Genomic DNA, 12,817 nt, shown 5'->3' with positions numbered 1-12,817 from the left:
TATGAATTACCAGAGAAGCACCACGCAGGTAATAGATTATAAAATGCCTTTATTAAATGTTAATTGGCAAAATTAAAAACACAAAGCAAACATCTGTGCGCATAACAGGACTCCGAAACAACACATACGATTGCTTCACAATTTAGATGGTAATGGTCGACCCTATTTATATATGGATAATTAATTCCCTCAGGAGTGCAGTTGCAAATTGTGCAAAAATAACCATAACTGTGTACATAAAAAGAGGAGTGTATCAAATCCGGATGTAGTATGCTATATCATACTAAATATGCAGTGTGCAAAGCAGCATTTCATGTATCAGGATCCAGATATAGTACAATATAGCCCCAAAAAATGGTACAATGTGCAAAGCAGCAATTCATATACCAAAATCCGGCCACACAAGAGGTTATGAGCCTAAAGTACAATGTGCAAAAAAAAAAGGGGGAATGAAAAAAAAGTGGGAGTGATGAGACAATGCTCAATATTTACCTTTCAGGGTCGCCACGTCCCGTAGTTGCGCATCCCGACGCGCGTTTCGGAAGTTATCCTTCGTCACCCCCTGAGGAAGGGGTGCTTTGCACACTGCACATTTAGTATTGTATAGCATGCTACATCCGGATTTGATACACTCCTCTTTTTATGTACACAGTTATGGTTATTTTTGCACAATTTTCAACTGCACTCCTGAGGGAATTGGCTATCCATATATAAATAGGGTCGACCATTACCATGTAAATTGTGAAGCAATCGTATGTGTTGTTTCTGAGTCCTGTTATGCGCACAGATGTTTGTTTTGTGTTTTTAATTTTGCCCATTAACATTTAATAAAGGCATTTTATAATTATTACCTGCGTGGTGCTTCTCTGGTAATTCATAGATTGGTTGTTTGGGTTGTCTTTCCTGGTTGGTGGTATCCACTTCTTTCACGGAGCATTGGATTCATTTTATTTGTATTTCTTCCATATGTTATATAATTATATATTTTAATTGGAGTAATTTTCGGTGCATCTGTGTTTTTAACATAAGATTTTATGTAGAGGCAAGGAGGAAGGAGCTAGAGGCACAGCTTCTCTCTCCTAATCACCCTCCTGACTAAAGGTACCGTCACATTACGCAACGCTGCAGCGATCTAGACGATCCCGATCGCTGCAGCGTCGCTGTGTGGTCGCTGGAGAGCTGTCACACAGACCGCTCTCCAGCGACCAACTATGCGAAGTCCCCTGGTAACCAGGGTAAACATCGGGTTACTAAGCGAAGAGCCGCGCTTAGTAACCCGATGTTTACCCTGGTTACCAGTGTAAATGTAAAAAAAAAAAAACACTACATACTTACATTCCGGTGTCTGTCCCCCGGCTCTCTGCTTCCTGCACTGACTGTGAGCCACCGCTGTGCTTTACAGCTGGCCGGCGCTGACAGTGCAGAGAAGCACAGCGCCGGGGGACAGACACCGGAATTTAAGTATGTAGTGTTTGTTTGTTTTTTTTACATTTACACTGGTAAACATCGGGTTACTAAGTGCGGCCCTGCGCTTAGTAACCCGAAGTTTACCCTGGTTACCAGTGAAGACATCGCTGAATCGGTGTCACACACGCCGATTCAGCGATGTCTGCAGGGAGTCCAGCGACGAAATAAAGTTCTGGACTTTCTGCTCCGACCAGCGATGTCACAGCAGGATCCTGATCGCTGCTGCGTGTCAAACTGAACGATATCGCTAGCCAGGACGCTGCAACGTCACGGATCGTTATCGTTGTTAAATTGTTCAGTGTGAAGGTACCTTAAATAAAATCTTATCAGTAGCTATGGTTATCTCCTATCTCAGCAATTCAGCAATCTGTATTTATTGACTACAGATTTTACCTGTGAATTGAGAATTTTTAAAATGAATCCTCAGTTCGAGAGGAGGAAGAAGCAGATTTCTCTGAAAAGATATATTACAAAGTTGCTCATTTTGATATGCATTACTGATATATGACATAAAAATTAAAAGGATGGCTACTCTTTAAAGGGAATCTGTCATCAGATTTTTGCTATATAATCTGAAGAAAGCAGGTGATGAGGGATGAAACACAGATTTCAACCATATGTCACTCATTGGTCTGTGTGCTGTTGTTTACTTACAATGAAAGTTTTATCACCAAGACATTATCACTGTCAGGACTGCTGCTTATGTGAACAGTTGTCTGGTCACGCCCCCTCCTCTGATAAGCAGCTCACTGTCTGTAGACCATGTACACTAAAAGCTGTGGTGTGGGCGGGGGCAGTTTTCTAAGCTCTGCTTCATGTTACATTTAAGAACTTTGATTGTGTCACCCAGTAATCTAAGGGGTACATCATTGGAATCAGGGTCTTTTTTCCTACATTATGCTGCTCTCAAATGATGTTACAAAAGCATGATAACAGATTCCCTTTAAATGAGTTGTGGAAGACTACTGGTGTGCTATTGGCTGAGGTCCTGGGGTTGAAGAGACAATGCTGTACAGACCCATACATTTTCTTGTCAGCCAGTACACAGCTGTATACTTGCTCATGTATTCATTGATAGCTATTTCCCTGTAATTGGAGCCATTGATGGGGGACTGAGGACCCAGTCCGCTAGCAATCAGCAGAGCTTCTAAAGGGAATCTGTCAGTAGAAGTAACACTTCTAGGCTGTATATATGGGAATGTAGGTCATAGGAGCTGAATAAAATGATATCTGTGATGTGATGTCTTATTCCAGAGAAATCCACTTTTTTTCTCACATGTAAATGAGCTGTAAACACATAACTATGGTATAACTTTGAATCCTAAAGGTACAGTTACACTAAACGATTTACCAACGATCACGACCAGCGATACGACCTGGCCGTGATCGTTGCTAAGTTGTGTGGTCGCTGGGGAGCTGTCACACAGACATCTCTCTCCAGCGACCAACGATCAGGGGAACAACTTCGGCATTGTTGAAACTGTCTTCAACGATGCCGAAGTCCCCGGGTAACCAGGGTAAATATCGGGTTACTAAGTGCAGGGCCGCGCTTAGTAACCCGATATTTACCCTGGTTACCATTGTAAAAGTTAAAAAAAAAAAAAACGTACATACTCGCATTCCGATGTCTGTCACGTCCCCCGGCGTCCACAGGGTTAAAACTGCTTTACGGCCGGCACTGTGTCAGCGCCGGCCGTAAAGCAGCGGTGACGTCACCGCTGTGCTTTGCTTTACGGCCGGCCGGCGCTGACACAGTGCAGGGAAAGCTCTCGGCAGTAGCGCGTGCATTAGCAGCGCTCCTGCCAAAAGCAGTTTTAACCCTGTGGACGCCGGGGGACGTGACAGACATCGGAATGTGAGTATGTACAGTTTGTTTTGTTTTTTTTAACTTTTACAATGGTAACCAGGGTAAATATTGGGTTACTAAGCACGTCCCGAGTGAACACATCGCTGGATCGGCGTCACACACGCCGATCCAGCGATGACAGCGGGTGATCAGCGACCAAAAAAAGGTCCTGATCATTCCCAGCGACCAACGATCTCCCAGCAGGGGCCTGATCGTTGGTCGCTGTCACACATAACGATTTCGTTAAACGATATCGTTGCTACGTCACAAAAAGCGTGACGTTGCAACGATATAGTTAACGAAATCGTGTGAAGGTACCTTTACAAACACGTTAGCAGCTGCAGCTCTCACAGCTCTGCTGTATTGCATCCTGTGAGATGGAAACTGAAAAACCTGCAGATGTCAGTTATAATCACACACAGCAGTGCAGTGAGATCAGGAGAGCAGGGAGCGGCCATCACACATTACACAGCCCCCTTTTATTAAAAATAATCTCTGGAGGCAGAGTCTCATGCGATCAGGGTCTGCCCGATAGCCGGGAAAAGCTCATTTAAATACCAAAAAAATATTGTCTTTGAAATAAGACAAGCTCCTTATGAACTATGTGTCTCTATTTAGGGCTTGGGGGGTTGATTCTACTGATTCTACAGACAGATTCCCTTAAGGAGCTTTAACATGAAAAGTGTAAGTGCCTTGTAGTAGGATGCGCAAACACTAATTGTATGGAAACATTTCAATGCAATTTAATGGAAAATTCTATGAAAGAAGAACAACATACTGAAAACCAATCTAATTTCTAGAACCCCACGCCTTTTTCATGTGTGGCCATGTGGGTTGCCACTAATATATTGCTACATGTAGAATTTGCTATCCTACCCATGTGAGCATGCAGCATATACGGTATTATCCAGCAGCGTACAGCTGTGATGCGGTCATTTCAGCAGTCAGGACTCGTGCATGGTACATGTGTATCTTCATTGTTATGCTCTCATGACTTGGATGTTGTATAGGAAAATATTTTCCATGCAAATGTCTCCCCCCTTCCCCGGGGAGCACAAGGTTGTGCTGTAAATAACTTCTCATTGTTAAACTAATGAACACATGTAAATCTCAAACAACTGAATACTTGAAGGATAAAGGTGTAGACTCAGTTACTGAAATGGAAAGTAATAAACTCAATGTTTGCTGTAGTAACTGGTCTAAACACAGCAATGTCAGCCTCACACACGAGTGGTGGACACATTATGAAAAATATGGTCTATTAAGTTCTTAAAGAAGTTGTCCGACACCTATAATGCCCTTTAAAAATATTTATATTTAAGCACTTTTGTAATTTGCCTTATTATTAAATATCCCACTATTCTGCCTATACAGTTATTCCTTATATACCGGTAGTTTTTTTTTTTTTACTTCCAGTGATGTTTTGTTCAGGGGATTCTCAAATGGGATGTCACAGGAGGACGGCCTTGTAGTCATTTCTCCGCAGCTTCTATCACCCCTCCTTATACTGGACATCATCATTTACCGAAGCTTTGTCAATGTCATCTCCTGGTTCAGGGAGTAATGATAGAGAAGTGACCACAGCTCCAGCGTCTATGGCCACACTTCTGTGCCCACCGGCCACATCTTCAATGTCCTCTGCCACATTTCTGTCCCCTCACTTGTATTTTCAGTGGCTGCGCCACACTTAGGTCTCCTTTGCCCGCACCTTAAATGGTTGCTGCCATAATACCTGCTGCTGTCCCCGATTCCTCTTTCCCTGAAATGAGCCATCATCAGTGGGTGATGATAGAAGCAAGGAAAGTGACAGCAGTGCTGCCCCATAGCTTCTACCACCGCCTTCACAGAAACTGTCATTTCGTAGCGGAGATAGAAGCCAGGTAAGTGACACCAGCGCCTCCTCCTAATGATAATATGTTTGAGGGCAGTGATAGAAGCTGTGCGTGGGGGGGGTGCTGCTGTCACTCACCCTGCTTCTATCAAGCACTGCTGTCACTCACCCTGCTTCTATAAAGCACTGCTGTCACTCACCCTGCTTCTATCCAGCACTGCTGTCACTCACCCTTCTTCTATGAAGCACTGCTGTCACTCACCCTACTTCTATCAAGCACTTCTGTCACTCACCCTGCTTCTATCAAGCACTGCTGTCACTCACCCTGCTTCTATCAAGCACTGTCTGCTGTCACTCACTCTGCTTCTATCAAGAACTACTGTCACTCACCCTACTTCTATCAAGCACTGCTGTCACTCAGCCTGCTTCTATCAAGCACTGCTGTCACTCACACTGCTTCTATCAAGCACTGCTGTCACTCACCCTGCTTCTATCAAGCACTGCTGTCACTCACCCTACTTCTATCAAGCACTGCTGTCACTCACCCTGCTTCTATCAATCACTGCTGTCACTCACTCTGCTTCTATCAAGCACTGCTGTCACTCACCCTACTTCTATCAAGCACTGCTGTCACTCACCCTTCTTCTATCAAGCACTGCTGTCACTCACCCTGCTTCTATCAAGCACTTCTGTCACTCACTCTGCTTCTATCAAGCACTGCTGTCACTCACCCTGCTTCTATCAATCACTGCTGTCACTCACTCACCCTTCTATCAAGCACTGCTGTCACTCACCCTGCTTCTATAAAGCACTGCTGTCACTCACCCTGCTTCTATCCAGCACTGCTGTCACTCACCCTTCTTCTATGAAGCACTGCTGTCACTCACCCTACTTCTATCAAGCACTTCTGTCACTCACCCTGCTTCTATCAAGCACTGCTGTCACTCACCCTGCTCCTATCAAGCACTGTCTGCTGTCACTCACTCTGCTTCTATCAAGAACTACTGTCACTCACCCTACTTCTATCAAGCACTGCTGTCACTCAGCCTGCTTCTATCAAGCACTGCTGTCACTCACACTGCTTCTATCAAGCACTGCTGTCACTCACCCTGCTTCTATCAAGCACTGCTGTCACTCACCCTACTTCTATCAAGCACTGCTGTCACTCACCCTGCTTCTATCAATCACTGCTGTCACTCACTCTGCTTCTATCAAGCACTGCTGTCACTCACCCTACTTCTATCAAGCACTGCTGTCACTCACCCTTCTTCTATCAAGCACTGCTGTCACTCACCCTGCTTCTATCAAGCACTTCTGTCACTCACTCTGCTTCTATCAAGCACTGCTGTCACTCACCCTGCTTCTATCAATCACTGCTGTCACTCACTCACCCTTCTATCAAGCACTGCTGTCACTCACCCTACTTATATTAAGCACTTCTGTCACTCACCCTTCTATCAAGCACTGCTGTCACTCACCCTACTTCTATCAAGCACTGCTGTCACTCAGCCTGCTTCTATCAAGCACTGCTGTCACTCACCCTGCTTCTATCAAGCACTGCTGTCACTCACCCTACTTCTATCAAGCACTGCTGCCACTCACCCTGCTTCTATTAAGCACTGCTATCGCTCACCCTGCTTCTATCAAGCACTAATGTCACTCACTCTGCTTCTATCAAGCACCGATGTCACTCACCCTGCTTCTATCAAACACTGCTGTCACTCACCCTGCTTCTATCAAGCACTGCTGTCACTCACCCTACTTCTATCAAGCACTGCTGTCACTCACCCTGCTTGTATCAAGCACTGCTATCACTCACCTAGCTTCTATCAAGCACTGCTGTCACTCACCCTACTTCTATCAAGCACTGCTGTCAATCACCCTGCTTGTATCAAGCACTGCTATCACTCACCTTGCTTCTATCAAGCACTGCTGTCACTCACCCTGCTTCTACAAGCACTGCTGTCACTCACCCTACTTCTATGAAGCACTGCTATCACTCACCCTGCTTCTATGAAGCACTGCTGTCACTCACCCTGCTTCTATCAAGCACTGCTGTCACTCACCCTACTTCTACCCAGCACTGCTGTCACTCACCCTGCTTCTATCAAGCATTGCTGTCAGTCACCCTGCTTCTATCAAGCACTAATAAAGGAGGAGGAAAAAGGAGTTTCTTCCTGCCCACGGTTCGTGTCAGTCTCACATAGCAGCCCGTCTGGATGATGTAATCATTCAGGGCGCGGCTGTGCCAAACGACAGAAGAAGATGCTGGCGACGGTGATGCTGCGGAGAGGTGAGTGGTGCTGTGAGTGTGTGCATGTGCGTAGAGATGAGTGGTGTGTGTGTGTGTGTGTGTAGCGCTGCGGGAGAACGTGCAGAGAGGTGAATGGTGCTGTGTGTGCCTGTGTGTGTAGGTGGAGGAGAGGGCAATGATGGGGGGTGGTGTGGGAGAAAGCAATGATGGAGGTGGTGGAAAGGACATTGATGGGGGTGGTGGGGAAAAAAACAATGATGGAGATGGTGGAAAGGACAATGATGTTGGTGGTGGAAAGGGCAATGATGTTGGCGGTGGAAAAGGTAATAATGAGGGTGGTGGGGAGGGGGAAATTATGGAGGTGTTAGAATGGGCAATGGTGGGGAAAAGCTAATGATGGTGGTGGTGGAAAGGGCATTGATTGCTGTGGTGGGAGAGAAAGCAATGATGGTGGTGTTGGAAAGGGCAATGATGGTGGTGGTGGGAAGGGCAATAATGGGGGTGGTGGGGAGGAGGAAATGATGGAGGTGGTGGAATGGGCAATGTTGGGGGTGGTGGGGAAAGGACAATAATGGGGGTGGTGGGGAGGAGGAAATGATGGAGGTGTTGGAATGGGCAATGATGGGGGTAATAGGGGAAAAAGCAATGATGGTGGTGGGGGAAAGAGCAATGATGAGATTGATGGGGAAGGAAGAAATGATGGAGGTGGTGGAATGGTCAATGATGGGAGTGGTGGAGGAGAAGGCAATGATTGAGGTGGTGGAAAGGGCAATGATTGGTGTGGTGGGGAGAAAGCAATGTTGGTGGTGTTGGAAAGGACAAAGATGGTGGTGGTGGAGGAAAGGGCAATAATGGCGGTGGTGGAATGAGCAATGTTGGGGTGGAGGGGAAAAGGCAATGATGGTGGCGGAAAGGACAATGATGGTCATGGTGGAAAGGGCAATAATGGGGGTGGTGGGGGAGGAGGAAATGATGGAGATGATGGAATGTGCAATGATGGGGATGGTGGGGGAGAGGGCAATGCTGAAGGTGGTGGAATGGGTAATGATGGAGGTGGTGGGGGAGAAGGCAATGATGGAGGTGGTGGAGAGGGCAATTATGGGGTTGGGGAGAGGACAATAATAGGATGCAAGGGGAGGAGGACAATGAGGGTGTGGGAGGAGATAGAGATGGACGTTATTATTGCATATTATGTCTAACACAGTCCCTTAGTATATAGTGTACTCACTTATGTATAGCACAGTACCTTAGTATATAGTGTACTTGCTTATTATGTATAGCACCATCCCTCAGTATATAGTGTATTTTTATGTATAACACAGTCAGTTAGTACATAGTGTATTCACTTATTATATATAGCGCAGTCCCTTAGTATATAGTGTACTCATTTATGTATAGCACAGTACCTTAGTATATAGTGCACTCACTTATTATGTCTAACACAGTCCCTTAGTATATAGTGTACTCACTTATTATGTATAACACCATCCTTAGTTACATAGTTTCCTCTTTTATTATGTATAACACATCCCTTATTACGTACCATCCTTTCTGGTTATATATGATGCCGTCCCTTATTATATAGCTTCCCCTGCTGTTATGTACAGTGCTGTCTCTTACATAGTGTATTCTAGTTATTTTTGCTATTCACAGCACCATCTTTTATTACATAGTCCCCTCTCTTGTTAGATATAAAATGACTGCTGATGGAGGAGCCGGTGACCAGACGACCAGTCCATCAGTCTTCCATTAGAAAAGAAGCTCTCCCATGCTCCATCAGCCATCATTGAATTATACAGCTAACCAGACAGGACGGTATGTAATAAAAAACAGGGCTCTATAAAATCCAATGTGTGAGGGACGGTGTTGTACATTACTCGAGAGGGCACTGTACAATAAGGGAGGGCAATATACATAATGAAGAAGACTATGTAATATATATACATGTATGTGGCTATATATATAAATATATATTTATATATATTTGTAGCTTTGTCGACATAAAAGAAGGGGTTCCCAGACACATTTCTTGCACGGGGGCCCCAAGCTGTCAGTGTCCGCCCCTGTCTTAAGCTACATAATGATTGGTTCCTGTGGACTTTTGTCGGGAAAATATCCTTTAATTAAGACTTGTGACGGTGGTTCTGGTGCCTGAAGATCAAAGAGTGGAGTGTTAAAAATGTTCTTAGTCTGTTGTGATGTTGATTAAAAAGGGTTAGTCACCCTGGTTATTATTGGATGGACGTGGTCAATTATTATTGTTTATTAAAGTTTAAATTATTTTTTATCATTTCTGCTTACATTTAATAAACATTGTGGCCTTATTCATCCATAATTTGTGTTGTTATTTAGTTAACTGTATTAGGCCAGTCTCACACGTCCAGATAATTCCGATAACGGAAAAATTGGTACTGGAATTATCCGTGTCCGTGTGTCCGTGTGCTTACGTTGAACATCAGTGTGGCATACGTGCGGGCAGCCGTGTGCCGCCCGTGTGCCGACTGAGGACCACACGGACCGTGCAGGAGACAGAGCTAGAGTTAAGCGCTGTCCCCTGCATGCGGTGCTGAAGCCGGTATTCCTCTCTTCTTCCCAGCAGCGTTCGCTGGAAAGAAGGAATGAATAATGTTTTTTATTTATTTTTGTTTTTAAAATAAAGTTGCTGGTAATCTGGCCCCTCCCACCCCCTGTGCGCCCCCCGTTGACATTAAAATACTTACCCAGCTACCTCGGCACTTACATCCTCTCAGCGTCGCTGCTTGTCCTGTATGAGCGGTCACGTGGTGCCGCTTATTACAGTAATGAATATGTGGCTCCACCCCTATGGGAGGTATAGCCGCATATCATCACTGTAATGTGCGGCACCACGTGACCGCTCATACAGGACAAGCAGCGACGCTGAGAGGATGTAAGCGCCGAGGGAGCCGGGTAAGTATTTTAATGCCAGCGGGGGGAGGGGGGGGTGGAGGGGCCAGATTACCGGCAACTTTATTTTAAAAACAAAAATAAATTTAAAAAAAAGTTTATTCATTCCTTCTTTCCAGCAAACGCTGCTGGAGAGAAGAAATGAATGGGGCTTCAGCACCACACGCGGGGGGACAGCGCTTACAGTAGCGCTGTCTCCTGCACGGCACACGGACAACATCTGTGTGCGGTACGTGTTTTACACGGACCCATTGACTTTAATGGGTCCGTGTGATCTGTGCGCTCCCACGAACACTGACATGTCTCCGTGTTTTCCAAACGGACACACGGTCTGTGAAAACACGCTGACATGTGCAGAGACACATTGATTTTAATGTGTCTACGTGAGTCAGTGTCTCCGGTATGTGAGGAAACTGTCACCTCACGTACCGAAGCCACTGACGTGTGAAACCGGTCTTAAAGGGATTTATGTTACCATACAATGTTCTAAAGAGCTCACCGACCAGGGTGGTCCCATAGATAAGATGTCCCTGTTGTAGCAAACTGCAGAGTCCAAATCTCCTCTGGTAGTAACATCAGCACAATAACTGTGCCTGGAGCTTCACGGCATGGGTTTGCATGACTGAGCTGCCATATACAAGCCTTATATCACCATGCTCAATGCCAAGCATCTGATGGAGTGGTATAAAGCACAGTACCACCGGATTCCAGAACAGTACTAATGTGTTCTGTGGAGTGATGGACCCCGCTTCTCTACCTGGCATCTGATGGACAAGTCTGGGATTGGCGACTGCACAGGAACGTTACCTGCCTGACTGCATTATGCCAGCTGTAATATTTGTTGGAGGAGGGACAATGCCATGGGAATGTTTGTCGACTGCAGTAAAAGAAAATCTTAACAATTCCGCATAGGAAGACATTTTGGCCAATTGTATGCTTCCAACTTTGTGAGAACAGTTTGCGGGAAGGTCTTCTTCTGTTCCCAAGTGCACAAAGCAAGGTTTATAAAGACGTAGTTGGGTTAGTTTTGTGTGGTAGAACAAGACCAGCCACACAGAGCCCGGACCTCAGCCACATCCAACACCATTGAAATGAACTAGAACACATTTTGTGAGCCAGGTTGTCTTATCCAACATCAGTGTCTGACCTCACAAATTCTCTCCGTTATGAAGGGGCAAAAATTCCCACAGACATGTTAAAAATCTTGTAGAAAGCCTTCCCAGAACGGACACTGTTATAATGGGGGCTGACTACACATTTATGTCTATGGATTTAGGATGGGATGTCATAAAAACTTATTTAGATGTAATATGTGGGTGTCCCAATACTTTTGTCCATATAGTGTATGTTAAATGTTATGTTGACTGTCAACAATATTTGCATAAATGGAGAACTCTATATTATCCACTGATGGCAGATGTGGAAATTGGTATTGACAGCATGTTTCATCTCTCCACAGAGTCGGATTTTTATTTTTTATTATTTTGATCAAGGAAATGCTTTGGTATATTTGAGGTCCACACATTTATAAAAACTGAGCGTGAAACTGGCTGTTGCCCATAGCAACCAATCACAGCGCAGTTTTTATTTATGAAGCTGAGAAAACTAAATGAAAGCTGCACTGTGATTGGTTACCAGGGTCAACATAAACAGTTTTATTTCTTCCAGTGTATCATAAATCTACTGCAGAGCTTTTTGAATCTTTATACTACAGGCAGTGAGAACACAATAATTGATTTCCTGTGGCGCCCTGTCCTCAGAGGGCATGTCATAGGACCCTCACATTCATGTGAAGTGGAGAATGTAGGTCATTGCCAGGGTCAGTACCCTGAGGCAATGAACATGGTGAACAGAAACCATTCTCACTTTATTAGGTACTCACGCACTGGAAGTCCTGTGAGCGGGACATTTTATTTTGTTATTTGGAAATGTCATTTAAAATCATACGAGATAAAGTATAATGAGTGATGAAGCAAAATAATAACGAAGAGGAGCAAGCATTCACATGGGCCTTGTTCAGTGGGAAGCAAAAGTCTGACCAACAAACTGCTTTCTTTTCCAAATCACATTGTGAAAAGCTTTTTTTTTTGTTCTTATATCCATGAATGTCACAGATAATAGGGTAGGTGATTTAAAATATCTAATTTTTAGGGAGAGCAAACTAGACTAACTAAAGCAATTGTTACCATCCACCTCTCGTGTCTCCCCTTTTCCTCATAGTTTGTAAGCTTGCGAGCAGGGCCCTCACTCCTCCTGGTATCTATTTTGAACTGTGATTTCTGTTATGCTGTAATGTCTATTGTCTGTACAAGTCCCCTCTATAATTTGTAAAGCGCTGCGGAATATGTTGGCGCTAAATAAATAAAATTTTTATTATTATTATTATTAGACTAGAAAGACTGAAAAAATGTGTCAAATTCATCATCACAGTGATTCATAATGTCTGATAAATTGGGCAAATCTTTAGATTCTCTATTTTAAGTTTGCACCACCG

Source organism: Ranitomeya imitator, chromosome 3, assembly GCF_032444005.1.
Source record: "Ranitomeya imitator isolate aRanImi1 chromosome 3, aRanImi1.pri, whole genome shotgun sequence".
Lineage (NCBI taxonomy): Eukaryota > Metazoa > Chordata > Amphibia > Anura > Dendrobatidae > Ranitomeya > Ranitomeya imitator.
This window is presented reverse-complemented; position numbering follows the sequence as displayed.